This window comes from Numida meleagris, chromosome 9 (assembly GCF_002078875.1).
Source record: "Numida meleagris isolate 19003 breed g44 Domestic line chromosome 9, NumMel1.0, whole genome shotgun sequence".
Taxonomy (NCBI): Eukaryota; Metazoa; Chordata; class Aves; order Galliformes; family Numididae; genus Numida; species Numida meleagris.
Genome location: NC_034417.1, coordinates 14,120,935 through 14,134,666, shown reverse-complemented (window position 1 = coordinate 14,134,666; position 13,732 = coordinate 14,120,935).

Here is a 13,732-nt window from a genome sequence, read left to right as displayed (position 1 = left end):
GACCACCGCACCAGCACTGTCCTCAACAGCTTAGCAGAAAGTCTGGGGAAGGAGGAATTCCCTACCTCCTGTATCTCCCAACAAAAGTGGGGCTGTGCGTCAGACCCCTTCCATATACCTAAGCATTAAGCACGTTTCTTTAGCAATGATACTCCCTTGTAGCATTCAAAATAACAAATAAATAAATCAGAGAGCCACAAAGCACTGAGGTTTTGATCAGAAAACATTACACTTCCCGCATACTTACACTCAAATCCTACTACTTATTGGTTCCTTTCCACTAACAGGAGCTCCAGAAGAGTTCTTCCAACCTTACTTACTTCTCAGCCTGCAAAGAAATAAAGACCTTGATTGATGATCGCAGGCAGATGTGGTGAAAGCATCCCAATCAGAGGCACAACACTACTGCCTGAGTAATGGCTTTCCCACCCCCGTGGGAGGCAATGCTGAGCTTGCTGTTCTGGTGGGCAAAATCCTACACCATCAGATGTGCACAAACAGCTGAAAGCACACGTTACAGGCCAAGAAAAAAGCAAATAGATAAAATCCCTCCCTAGCGTTGTCTGTACTCCTGTTAACATCCCGGAGTAAGTGTTAGGCTGTTGCAGTCATTTGTTTTAAGATTGTGCTTGGCTTGACAAGGAGTCTAGACAGAAGAGTGCTCCATTCATCTGACAAATCCCTATTGCTCTTCTCCGCACTGAGTGAATCTTGGAGGAGTCAGTGTCTTGAAGGCAAAGCTTAGCCCTGCAGGAAGGCCAGACGAAGACTGCAGGGCAACCAAGGAAAGGTCCTGGCTGACTGTGACAGATATCTAGAAGCAGGGAGGAAGGTGCCATCTTTCTCTGGAGCAGAGCAGAGACCTTTCAGTGAGCCATGACCACAAATCCTGTTTCCTAATTGAGAGGAGAAGGACCAGCGGATAAGCTGTCAAGGCCAGTGTAAATGAAGAAGGATTGCTTTTTCGGGCAATAGATCAGAAGTTAGGACGTTGCTTTATGCAGATCTTTGCCCTTACATGTATCTCTGTGCAAAAGGAGTCCTGCCTGAGTCTGGACTCCAGTGGGATCCAAGCTGGGCCTCTGATGCTTGCACAAATCAGCAGCAACTGGAAGCAGCTAAATTTTATGAACATATATTCCAAGATGCTGTAATTCTCACATCCCAGCTGTTCTTTGCCATCCAAAGGCACCCTTCTAGTGCATCCTCTTTGGCACACGCAGCCCTGAAGCAGTCACTGCGTGCCTGCTTCCTTGTAATGCCATCCACTTCAATAGCCCCAGATAGCTTCTGAGCCAGCACAGACTCTTTTGGGGGTCACCAAGGACTCTGGACCCACGTTTGTCATGCACGATTGAGAAACAGGAGCAGCCCACCAGGTAGAATGGTCCCACTTTGCTCCCAAGCTCCTGACACAGACACAGCAGCGCTTAAAGCAGCAACAATCAGCTACGGAGCCGCAGAAAGACAGGCAGGCCGGGCTCATTTTAGATAAGGCAGCTGTGAAAAAATGACAGCGTGATGGACAGCTGCACGAGAAGAACTCCCTGCACTGTTAAGGTCTTACTTACAAAATGAGGCAACTTCCCATCCAGTGGGCTCCAGAGCTTCAGCTGTGAGCTTTTCTCAGATGACACCTTCCAGGTGGGCTCCTTCTCCCGGGGAGCTGAGACAGCAGAAGGGGATTGAAAGTAATGAGGGATGTGGCTATTTTGGGATAGAGAGCTCTGGAAGCAAGGACAAACATGCCACTGGGTTTGGGTTTGTGTTGGTGTTTTGCTGAAGCACCCATCCTCTGTCTACCCGCCCCAATTCTCCATGTCCTCAAAATGCCAAAAATCTGCTTCCAAGGGGCAGCGTTGCTAGCCCAGGGGTGCACCAGGCAGGCTGGCTCCTCGTGCTGCAGAAGAAGGGCTGTTCTTCCATCCCTTCTCCGTGCGGGGAGATCAAGATTTTTGGCTGCAGCTCTGAATGCTCCTCTGCCGATTAAATATTTATTATGACATGTTGCCTAGCAATGACCAGATTGCCCTGAACATGCAGGAGATAAAATATACTACGGGGTGCGGGAAGCAGGGACAGACAGTGGAAGACAAAAAAAAAAAAAAGAAAACAGAGGAAAAATAGCTCCAAACAGGCACCAATTCTGCTGGGTTTTGGAACTATTTACTAGCAAGAGATGAAAAATAGATTTTGTTCAGTAAAGTGTTGCATTGGTCTGACTAATTTCACCAGCTAGGTAGAAGGCTTACAGGGATTAAGGCAGACAGTCGGATGCAGTTGGCTGTTATATAGCAAAAAGGGTTATTTTTGTCACTGCTTGGTGATGTGTGTCAGGGCAGCACGGTGCTGTGGTGTTGTTGTCAATGTGCCAGAGCTAATTAAAGCGAGCTGGGCCTATCCGTGGAGTGGGATTTACTGAAACAAACTAATCAGGGAGGCAAAAATAGCCGTGAATTTCTGCCGTTCGGAGGGAATCTGTCGGCTCGGAAAGAGGACGGCGGGGAGAGCCGACATCAGATGTCTGTTCTGGCATCTGATGCTCCTTGTTCACTCTGCTGCATACTAGGAGCGCTTTCAGGTTTCATTTTTTTGTTGTTGGTTTTCACCCCCAAGATCCAATCCCGTTTCCAATGAGCTGAACCAACAGGTGAGAGAAGCAGTGTTTGTGAAGAGCGCACGCTCTAGGAAAGCTGTCAGTACATTTGCCTTTTGATGGAAGTCGGTATAGAAGAGAGGGAAGAAGGGAAAGGGAGAAGTTCTTTTTCAGTGAAAAGAGATCATCATGCGACTTCATTTGCGGTGTTTGTTTGCCGGAGCCTTTGCAGAGGCCAGCTGTTAATAGATGGGCTGCATGAGCCTTCTCATTCAATTTATCACCAGGCTTGCACAAAGCATTTCTGCCGCTTTCACGGGGGCACAGTCAATCTAACTACCTCACATGTCTGGAGAAGCCCTGATTGCTTTAGCATCCATTGCCTCAGTCTTATTCTTAGACTAACCCTGTGGGGAAGGGAATACTGCTTGCTTCATTTTACAGCTTCATAGAACAATGCTTAAGGCCAGAAGGAACTTTGCATTGTCCAGGTCGGAATATCTCATTGCTACCATTGAATGCAGCCCAGTTCTTTGTAAGCAGCCGCTGTGCCCATGATGTCCCCATGGTGTCACCAGGACCTGGTCCTGATGCCAAGAGTTGGAGACTGACATGAGCTTATTGCTTATGTTAACCTCTTGGGAAACTGTTTGCAAATGAATGCATGCCTAATTTCAGCTCCGAGCTGGGTGGCTGAGGCATAGAGACCGAGGTCCTCAAAAGTAACGAGGTTCTTCCTTTCACTTTAGGATTCAGCAGGCACCTAACATTTTTGGGGGCCTAGCTGCTTTGTTCAGGGATCCTAAAGAATCGAACCAGAGCTCCTGGCTCAGAGATGCAGCACTGAGCTTCCCTTTCTCCTTTCAAAGAGGAGCTCCTCAAGGATTTTGTCTCAAAGGTTCTCACAATCCTGAGGGATTCAGTCCACATAGGGACCACCACAGCCTCAAGTTTTGTCTTTTCAAGCCACTGGAAGCATAATTTCAAAGCAATCCACAGAGGCTACTACAGTGAGCCTTAAGATATGGTTAAAACCCAGTCCCAGGAAGATATTGATAAACAGAGGAGAGCTCACAGAAGGGGAGTGAAAAATATCCCAGCCTGGTGAGTGTGATTTATGGCAACAGTTGTGGTAGAGCTACCTATGTTGGTTAAATGATGGCTGAACAGGAAGGTGCTAATGGCAAGTCCGTCTGAAAAAAGAAGTGTAAAATACCAAGGACAAAGAGTGGGTGCTTCAGAGGGGTGCATGGAAAGGGGCTGAGGAATGGTCTGCAGGTGAATCGATTGGAGAAGTTAACCTTAGAGTTTTAAGCGGGAATTTAACCATCAATCTGGGAAAAACAAACAAAAAACACACACACACGCAAAAACACTCCAAAACCAAATGGAAAAAAAATAATCAAAAGAAAATAACGCCCCAAAGCCCCTAGATGTATGGAAGGGACAGTCCTGGCCAGCCCAGGAGCAGTGCTGTGGGATGGGCCCGTGGTTTCTCTCCCCATGTCTCAGCACAGTCATGGGCTCCGGTCCCAGCAGGCTGCTTCAAGCATTTTGTCGACAGCTTGAATTTCTGCACCGCTCTTGCTTTTTCAGCTTCGTCATTTTGACAGGCCAATTCTCTGACATTTTCTCCTCTGCTGGCTTTGCGAGGCAGAGGCGACATGCATTAGCTGAGCTCCCAGCACTGTCCTTTCCTGGGCACCAGCCATGGCTGCAGCAACATTTGCCAACCTTGCAGGTTTTCCCCCCAGATTTTTTTTCTCAGAGCAGACATTTGGAAGGTCCTTGGGGATGTTCACTCAGCTGCTTGCGTGCTGGAAAGAAATCCATTTTTCTCCAAGATGGGTGACTGCTGTGGATCTGTATGAAGCCATCGTGCTGTCCTCTTGCAGGAGTTTCTTGGACAAGGTTACTGTGTCCCCTCCCAACTCTCACTGAGAGTCAGCGTGAGGGAACTAATTGCCTGCCTTTAATAGATAAGCCAGGGGTTGCTGAACCTTTGATGACTGAGTGGATCTGGGAAATGAATGGACCAATCTTTAACACAAGGAATCAGATGGTCAGAAGAGGCAGGATGAGATGGCGAGTCCATTCAACTGCTAAAATTGAAGCTAAAGGGTCCAGGACGTGACTCTCAAGAGAGGGTCCAAATGAAAGGCTGCCCATCAGAACAGGAGTTCAGGGACAGAGTGATGACAAACTTGTGTCAGGAGCTGGACACATCAATTACCACGGGGGGGACTATGGCTGGGGGATGCCTCTCTCAGCACAGAACCAGATGATGCTGAGTCAAGTCCATGCCCTGCAGCCGATTCCAGCCCATACTGCTGCTGTTATCAGCATCTAGAAGCAAGAGATGCAGGGAGTAGAGGAAGCACTGCTCCCCTGGGCTCAGTGCCTGGCGTTCCCAGTGATTTGCTGGATGCCCTTGGAAAAGCCAATTAAGGTTTTGTTGCCTGGGATTTCTCAGTTGTACAATCCAGAGCTGTTCGCAGGCGTAATTAACCCATAGTCTGACCACAGTTTCAGGCGTGTGGTTTGTAAGAGGATGGCATGATTATTTCAAAAATCAGGTATTGAAAGTATTAATAGAATTTTAAGGCTTGAAGCAATGACTGTGCTAATTTATTTATACAGCATTTGTTAACAAGATCGCAGACCCTCTTCCAACAATATCTACACTGCAGGCATGCCTGTAAGTCCTCTCTGCGCTATAGCATACCCTCCAGAAGATGTTAAGTCTTGATTTAAAGATCCCAGGTGACAGAGACTCCATCACATCTGTAGGTCAGCTGCTGAAAGCTTATTTTCACGCGTTGCTGAAGTATGCCATATTGCTAGTCTGGGTGTATCCAGGATCAGTTCCCACTGCATGAAGATTAAAGAGCCATAAATGTGAGCAATCTCTAACCCAAGTAGGGAGCTGCAGACTGTGACTGAGTGAGCTTTTTTGCATGCGTGTGGATAAACTGAATAGATTAGGGCTTAAGCCTCTTGGAATAAAGCAGGTTTTCACAATCTCAGATAATTCCTAGAACTCTCATCTGAAGCCTTCCAGATTTTTCCAACAGCTCTTTCTTAGGTGCCAAAAGTGAAGAAAGTATCAAAAACAATCTCAGTGGCATTGTATTTAGGTGTAGTGTCTCCATACCACCTGCCGTTTCCTTCCTTGCTCAGTCATGGCTCATACTTGCGCTCATAGCTACAGCCTTGTGCTACAATCTGTGTTTGGCAGTGCCCTATTTCTATTCCAACACAGTTTCTGAACACTCTCAGAGTATTTGTTTACAATGCGGTCAATGTTTAGACACAAGTATAGGGCCAGTAACTCAGATTTTGATTTAAAATAAACTCTCAAGTGCCCGGTAGTCTGCCTGTGTCTGCGAGGTGGAGGCAAATTCACAGCTGGAGTTTTTCAACCGAGACGTTCAAGCATGCCCTGGATGGAGCCTGCTGGATCGTGCCAAACCTGGCATGAGCTGACAGTGCAAAGCTCCATAGAGTGTCCTTCTGCGAATGAGACGTCCGTGGGGAGGAAGACAGAAATCAGGATGAGAAATGCAAGGTAAACGCAAAACAAACAAAACGAAGAATGTTTCCAGGAAAAAGGTCTGTGAGAAGGGAGCGGGACTTGACAGCAGGAAAAGAGGATTTCTCTAAACAGAAGGAAAGCTGTGCCAAGAAGCAAAAAAGCCAGGACCTGCTTTACTAAAAATAGAGAAATAAGATACAAGAGAGCGGTAAGGAAGCAAAGAAACCTGGAAATTGAAAATTCCGTTTGAATTAAAATGAATATTGGCTAATTTCAGTTAATTAATTCAAGTTAAGAACTCATTTTTTCTTGTAACATGGAAATAGTCTGCTAAGTGGAATGGAGAGGTAGATGAAGAGAGAGAAGCAACGTAGCACACACTGAGCGGGAGGTGTCAGAGGGATAGATCAGAGGTTACACCAAAGAAATGGCAGACTTGTGTGTTCACTGTTGAGAAGAATAAAGGGAAGATTTGGGGAATGGGGAAGTAGACATGGGATGTACATATCTCTATGGTGAGAAAACCAACGCTCCCGCATCGTCACAGCCACCGCAGCCACAGCAGAGGGCTCTTGCAAAATCCATCCTGCACAGCAAAGCTCTTAATTCAAGTGGAGACAAACCTCTGTGAAACTCTCAGTGGCAGCAGTTCTCCACTGGGACGTGGAAGGGCCACTGAGCATCACTTCTCATTGCCATGGACAAGGGTCTGATGTTCGATTTTACCTCTCCTGTCATCTGCTGCTGAATGGGAAGAGAAAGCCTCCCTCCTTCCCTTCTGCATCAATATAGTGATGGAGAACAAAGCTTCCCCTAAGTGAAAGTGTAAGCTCAGCTATATGATTGTTTACGAGGCGTGTTTGCAGCCTGCAGGGATGCTCAGGAGCGCGGTGATTGGCTGTGCTTAATAGCGGCAACAAAAATCCTTACCCTGCCAAAGCAGCGTTAAAACCTCCCCAGCACAAAGGGCCGACGGCTTCTCCCAGGGGCACCCAGGTTGTGCAGGGCTGTGTTTACAAGGCGAGCAGGTTTTATGCTTCTTTGGGCTCAGTAGGATCTCGCCCAGATAACAAAGTCTCTCCTCTTTTTTCCGGGAAGGGCAAAACGCTCGAGTCAAAAGATTAATGCCGATGCGGCTCTGAAGCTGCTCCCCAGGGCAGAACAACAACCTTCCTGGAGAGCCCAGCTCCAAATGGGGCTGCTATGGCTTTTATTTATTTATTTTTGTTTTCAAAAACATCTTTATTTTGATATTCCCACACATCAAACAGTGCTGAGGATATCAAGCAGTCCCAGAGCAGGGCTTATTGAGACACCACGCCCACTGAGTTATTCATCTCAGTTCAAGCCTTACACTCCAGAACATCACCCTGAGCAAAGGCACCCAATTCGAGTTCAAGATGAAAAACTATCCATTAAAAAGCTTTCCTACTGGGAAAATTGCTGTCTACATGACATGGCATGTCTATTCAGGAGGAGATACCCATTAGCACTAATTGTGCTGGTGGCTTTGGTAATGCAGACAGTGGTTGGTTTGGTGTTGGACAGACAGACTAATCCTATTTCCTCTCATTCTATTGAGCAGATAGTGGATGTTAATTACTTTAGTTACTAATTTTCCAGACCACGTTGTAACCCATTATCCAGGGGTGAAAATATTTGTATCCCGTTATCATGTCCCTCATATCAACTAATGACTCCAACAAAAAACTACATGTTAGAAGGCACTGAAATTAACAGTGATTGCTATGTGTTTTTGTGACAACTCTATTTTTGGTATATGCTCTCTAAAGCTTCAGTATTTTCCTGCAGAATATGTATTGCATTAAGTTAGGAAAGCTATTTATTAGATAGACTTGGGATATGAAGAGTGCTTTTTTGGCGCTGGTCCATTTTACGTCCACTTGGATTTTAAGAAGAGACTGAGCAACTCTGATGTGCGTAGAAGAGGGGAAGTAAATGGAAGAAAATGTAATTGGAGCAAAGGAACTTTCCGAGACTCAATGTGGGCTGTAAGGAGAACTCTGGAGAACCTACACATTTCCTCAGAACAACTTATTCCAAAAGGAAGCCTGCAGTCATGAAGCTGTGGGTGGGCAATCTACCCAAAACTTCAATATCTCATCGGAAAGCTATAGATTTAACTACGGAAACCGATTTCTTCTCATAATTTGTGATTTGGGACTAGAAATGTTGTTTTGTTACCAAATACTGTAAAAAAAAAAATCATGGAGTCATAGAATGGCTTGGATTGGAAGGGACCTCAGTGACTGTCATCTAGCTCCAACCCCCTGATGTGGGCAGGGTCACCAATGACTAAATGAGGCACAAGATCAGTGCTCGCCATTCCATTCCAATTTCTATTCATTTGTGCTCATTCATCTCAAAGTGTAATATGAAGTTTTTGAGTGTTTTTTTTTTTTATATTAAATCTGAATCGATGTACTGAACCTTCAGAATATTTTTGATGAAAAGCAGACAGGCGAGAGGGAGAAATCACAGGCATTTGAATAAAAGTCTTATAAAAGACAAGAACTAACCTGAACGTTCACAGGATGCTGAAACAGATGGTTTCCTGAGAGGTAATCTGTTTTCTGAATTTGGTGTTGCTGCATGTACATAAACATTTCCTAAGGAGAACACTCCTCGTCTTCAGATAAAAGGCACCTGCCTTCCATGCAGCCAGTACCTGAAAAAGGGAGAAAAGAGAGAAAAATAATAAAGAAAAAATAATCAGGTTGCATTTTTCAAGTCTTTGTTGGAAAAAGGATATGGAGAGGGTGAATACTCCTAATTATTATCTGAGAAGCGTTCACAGCTACTAGCTTAGGGGAAGCCTGTGGCAGGTTAAGAGAACACATCAGCAAGTGCACACGAATGAAGAGGTACCTGCTCAAAGAAAAACAATGCATAAAACATCCTGCTTATGCAAATGTATGATGATGACATTGCCAGGCGCTGATTGGGAAGTAAATCTGATTTTCCCAGGGCTCTTTTTACCAACAATATACTGGTTTTTAAGGCATCCGGTAGCTGTAACAGTGGCTCTTTGCTCCTTGTTTAGCTGTCCTCTGGGGTTAGGTCAGAGCTTGGAGATGAGCAGGGGAGGGAAGGCTCCTGCTTTGGGCTGTCCTGTGGGGGCAGAGGCATTAGGGATGGCAGGAACCCTCCACTGCTAGCAGCAGATGTGGTTGCTGATCCCAAGGAGCATCATGGTCCTCCTTCAATAGCTTTCATCACTGGGAGGATTTTTCTGATAAACAGCAGCCATTAGCACATGCAAGTGCCTATTGAAAGCCCATCTCATCTTGGCATTCGTGACCTGCGGAGATGGGTTCCTAGCTCTACAAACTGGCAACAGATCACATTAGCAGATGGCCTTAAGTACATGCACGCCAGCCCTCATTATGTGCCTCTCTCTCCTTTTTTTTCTTCCTTTAAGAGCCATGTGTGGACTCGATCCAAGTATGTGGCAGCATCTCCCACGCCTGGGATGGCAGCGATGCACCTTCGTTACTCAAGAAGAGGGCTGTTTCCATTTGCAATGCATTCTGAAGTCCTCACCCTCAGAAGGCACAGAGCATCTGTCTGCTTCGAGGGAACAGCTGTGCATTCATTTTGGATAGCTCAGGGTGGGCTACTGGCGGCCCATACAAAACAAAGCTACCAGGATCTGCCTGTTTCTCAGCAGACCCTCAGTCTTGGAAGGTATTCCCTCAAACGCTGCTCGGGATGCATTGCTCCTGCTGCTTCCTGAGCCAGTCGGGGAAGCTCTTCCAGGCCTTACCCAAAGAATGCTGGTGCCAGAGCACCACCCGGACCGTGGGACGATGGTTTTGAGACTTTAACTTGATTTGCTTAACTTCAGGTCTGTGTCATTCACCCGACACACAGAGCCTTGCCCTTTTGCCTTCCTGAGGATCACCATGACTCTGCTGTCTCCCTGCTTGCGCCAACCTCAGGTTTTTTCCTAAGATAAATATAAGTCGAGTACCTGTCTGTCAGTCACTCCTTCAGGGATACTGAATCTATGAAAGAGAAAAACCCGATTTTAAATGACATGTCATACTAAACTGTCTCATTACTTCCAAAGTGAGATGAAATGCATTCTCTCTACGTATTATTTTTTACCCTATATCTCGGTAATACTCTTCATTCGTGGGAATGGTTTTCAGACTGGAAGATTATAGACCGGTCAGAACCAAAGAAAGGGAGAGAAAGATTTACTCCAATCATGTCAAAGGGACCTCAGCGAATATGAACTGATAAAGTACACACCGATCACAGCACACCCTCATCGCTCGCCTGTGCATTTATCCTGCTTGATGAATGGGAGCAGTTTATAGAACAGGCAGAAATTGATACGGAAGAGGTTTCTATCTGGAACGCACCGTATAAATTACTGGATGCTTATCTGTGAGTAATTCGCCTGCATATGCTAACTGTCCAGACACTTACAGCCTATGGCAAAGACATTAGATAACCTTCGATTCGCAATTGCTGGGGGCAATCTTCATGCTAAATCAATAGTTCATCTCTTTTTGGACGCAAATGATATCTCTGTTTGCAAGCATCACAAGTACCGGGTTAGAAATGGATACTTAGGCTATACATTTTTTTTTAAGCTGTCTTTCCTTCCTTTGTGCCTGCAATTGGTGGCTGCACTTGATGCAATTTAGCAGCCCGCTCCTCATGCCTTGCCTGTTTTATCCACCAGGTTTCTGATGTGCTTGTCTGGGTGCCTGTCAGGTAGATGGACAGTTAAAGACATGATTTTTTTTTTATCTTGCTCCTTCTTGCTATATATGTCCTGCTGAGGGGACAAACTACCCTTGTTCATGTGTTTGCCTGCAGTTAGGCAACTTTGCCCATGGTTCTTTGCTGCTGCACACCTATGTGCTGCTCTGAAAAGCAGATATTTTTTTCTACTGAGCTCTGCAGCCTTGAGACTGGAATTCACCTGAGCAAGAAGCGAGGCCAGGATGAAAATTAAGCATTCAGGGTGTAAAGAAAAGAGCATTTCCCATTGCTCAGACAGGTGAATGACAAATATCACTCTCTTTCTGAAATAACTCCCACTCCCCAGCTTAATGCAGACATTGCATAGTGTTTGTTTGGCACAAGCTGGGTTTATAGCTCTATTTTCTAGAAATAAAATCGCTGTCTGCCTGAAAGCCAAAGCAGCTTTTGCTTTCCAAAAGAATTACACTGGCGCTCACAACCCATCTCAGTCTGGTGCCAACTGAGTGTAAATGAACCAGGACAAAATTGGGTGCATGGAGAGAAACTTTGGGGCTGCCTAAAGGCTCCGGGCAACTTGCAGATCAAGACCAGATGGTCTGGTTCTGCTGCTTCTCCAGCCATCAAGCCCCCAGCCAGAGGTGCCTCTCCTGTGGTCTCCCAGCTTCTGAGCCAGGGAAATTTCAGGATAACGTGGAGCAAACTCAGCAAAAGTGCCCGCACTGGCCTCCCTGCCATGGAATAAACTGGAAAGTATTATTAAAACATAGGTGTAAGACAGTAGTCAGCCAACAGTATTCTTGCTGCCTAGCAAGTGATGCTGATAAGCGCAAATTCCCTTGGAAGTTATCAGAGAAGCCAGCTCTGTTTGTTCGCTGGATTTGTATTTCTCAGCTGAAAGAGGTGCTGATCCCATGTCTCATTCTTGGCACTGCCAGCAGCCCTGGCAGAAAGCTGTGCACAAAGCTGCCCGCCGGGAAATACTCCATTAATCAAGTGCTGACAGACCTCCATGCTACCTCTTCCCACGATGGTCACACATGTCATTTTTGCTCTGAAAAGTCACTGCTTGCAATGCTGTGTAGCACAGGAGCATCACCACAGGAGCATCCCCACCGTGCCCACTGAACTACGGGGCATGGGACATCAGTGCCACATCTCCACAGTTCTTAAACACCTCCAGGGATGGTAACTCCACCACCTCCCTGCACAGCCTGTGTCAGTGCATCACCACTCTGAGAAGAAATTTTTCCTAATATCCAATCTGAACTCATCCGTCAGCAGCCAGCTACTCACTTCACAGACCCAGTCAGTGCAGTGACATCCCTTGCACTGCTGCATGACTGTGATTTGGGTTGGACAAGCCCTTGTCTGCATGCATTCATCACGACTTGCCCAAACTTCTTTAGATGCATGGGTCAAGCCAGCATCCAGTGCAGAAAGAAACTGGGAGCAAGTTCCCCTCTCTGTCTCAGCAACACATCTGCCTCAAAGGAGAAATTGTCCAGATGCTATTCCTGCCTCCTCACAGCTTGTTGCAACAAGGACTCCCCCACTACCTTTCCCAGAGGACAGCAGAGTTGCCTTCAGTTTTCTAAATTTAGCTTTAATGAGTGCAAAATGAATAAGGTAGCAGGGGAACTTAATCTGGTTAACAGAGCAGCAGCAGAAAGCACAAGCTGTTTGTGTATGGTGATGGATTCTGATTTCCTGCAATGAATCCACGGGCGCATCACAAGACCTCAAACAGAAACCTCAGTGCTTTGGTGGGGATGTGGCTGGGAGTGAACCAGGCAGGTAGTCCTCAGCGATGACAGCAGAGCTGTGTTTGCCTTGGGCAAACTCACACGCCTGCTGAGTTTGCTGCTCAGATGCTGTTTATGAAGAGAGAAATAGCACGGCCCGGAATACAGAAAGGTCTGTACAAAATCACCCACTTGCCGGGGCTTGCAGATGCACCTCAGTCCTAACACGCACCCTCTGGCTATTCCTGCTGTTGCTGACACTCTCACTCTGCCTGCAGATCTCCTTTCTCCTCCAGTCCTGCAGCACCATGGAGCTCTGCTCATTCATCTGAGTTTGAAGCGCAATTATGCACTGCATTAATTCAGCTCCAGAATCCCCACAGCACCGTCACAGCTCCCCAACCTTGGTCCAGATCTGATTCTCAGGGAATGTGAGCCCCAAATACTGGTGCTGCCAGATGCTCAACAAACCTCGCAAACCCAAATTCCTTGGTCCGTTGCTGTGAAGTAGCTTCATGGATAAAAAAAAGAGAAGAATTAGCAGCGTGTTACCCAAAGCAGAGTAACACCACCCAAAAAGCACGAAGTAAAAAATGTAGAATCATGGAATCATTAAGGTTGGAAAAGACCTCTAAGATCACCTAGTCCAACTGCCCACCTACCACCAGTAGTGCCCACCAGCCGTGTCCTTAAGCACCACATCTACACAGTTCTTCGACACCTCCGGGGGCTTTCTTGAAGGTCTCTGGGTGAGGTATGCACAAAGGATGTGCAGACTGAATTTCCAAAGGGGCCGTGTGCCCACAGCTTCCACTGAAGGTTGTTGAGTAGGCTGCAGTGCTCCAAATCCTTTCTTAATTAGACCAGAAGTCTTATCATCTCCTGGGAGGGTTTGGTATGTCCTCTCTCTTTGAAAGGAATTCTGTATTTAAAAATATATCTGATAAATAGGAGCTTCTCTGAATACAGAAATAAATGGAAGGACAAAAAACTCCTTTTTCTTGCAGTTTTGAGCAATGTTAGCTAGAGAAATAATGCTTGTAAATAACCCGTGACCCTTTTATCCAAAGTGATCTTCCCAGCAAATTAATCCATTTTTTGAAGACACAGAGGGCA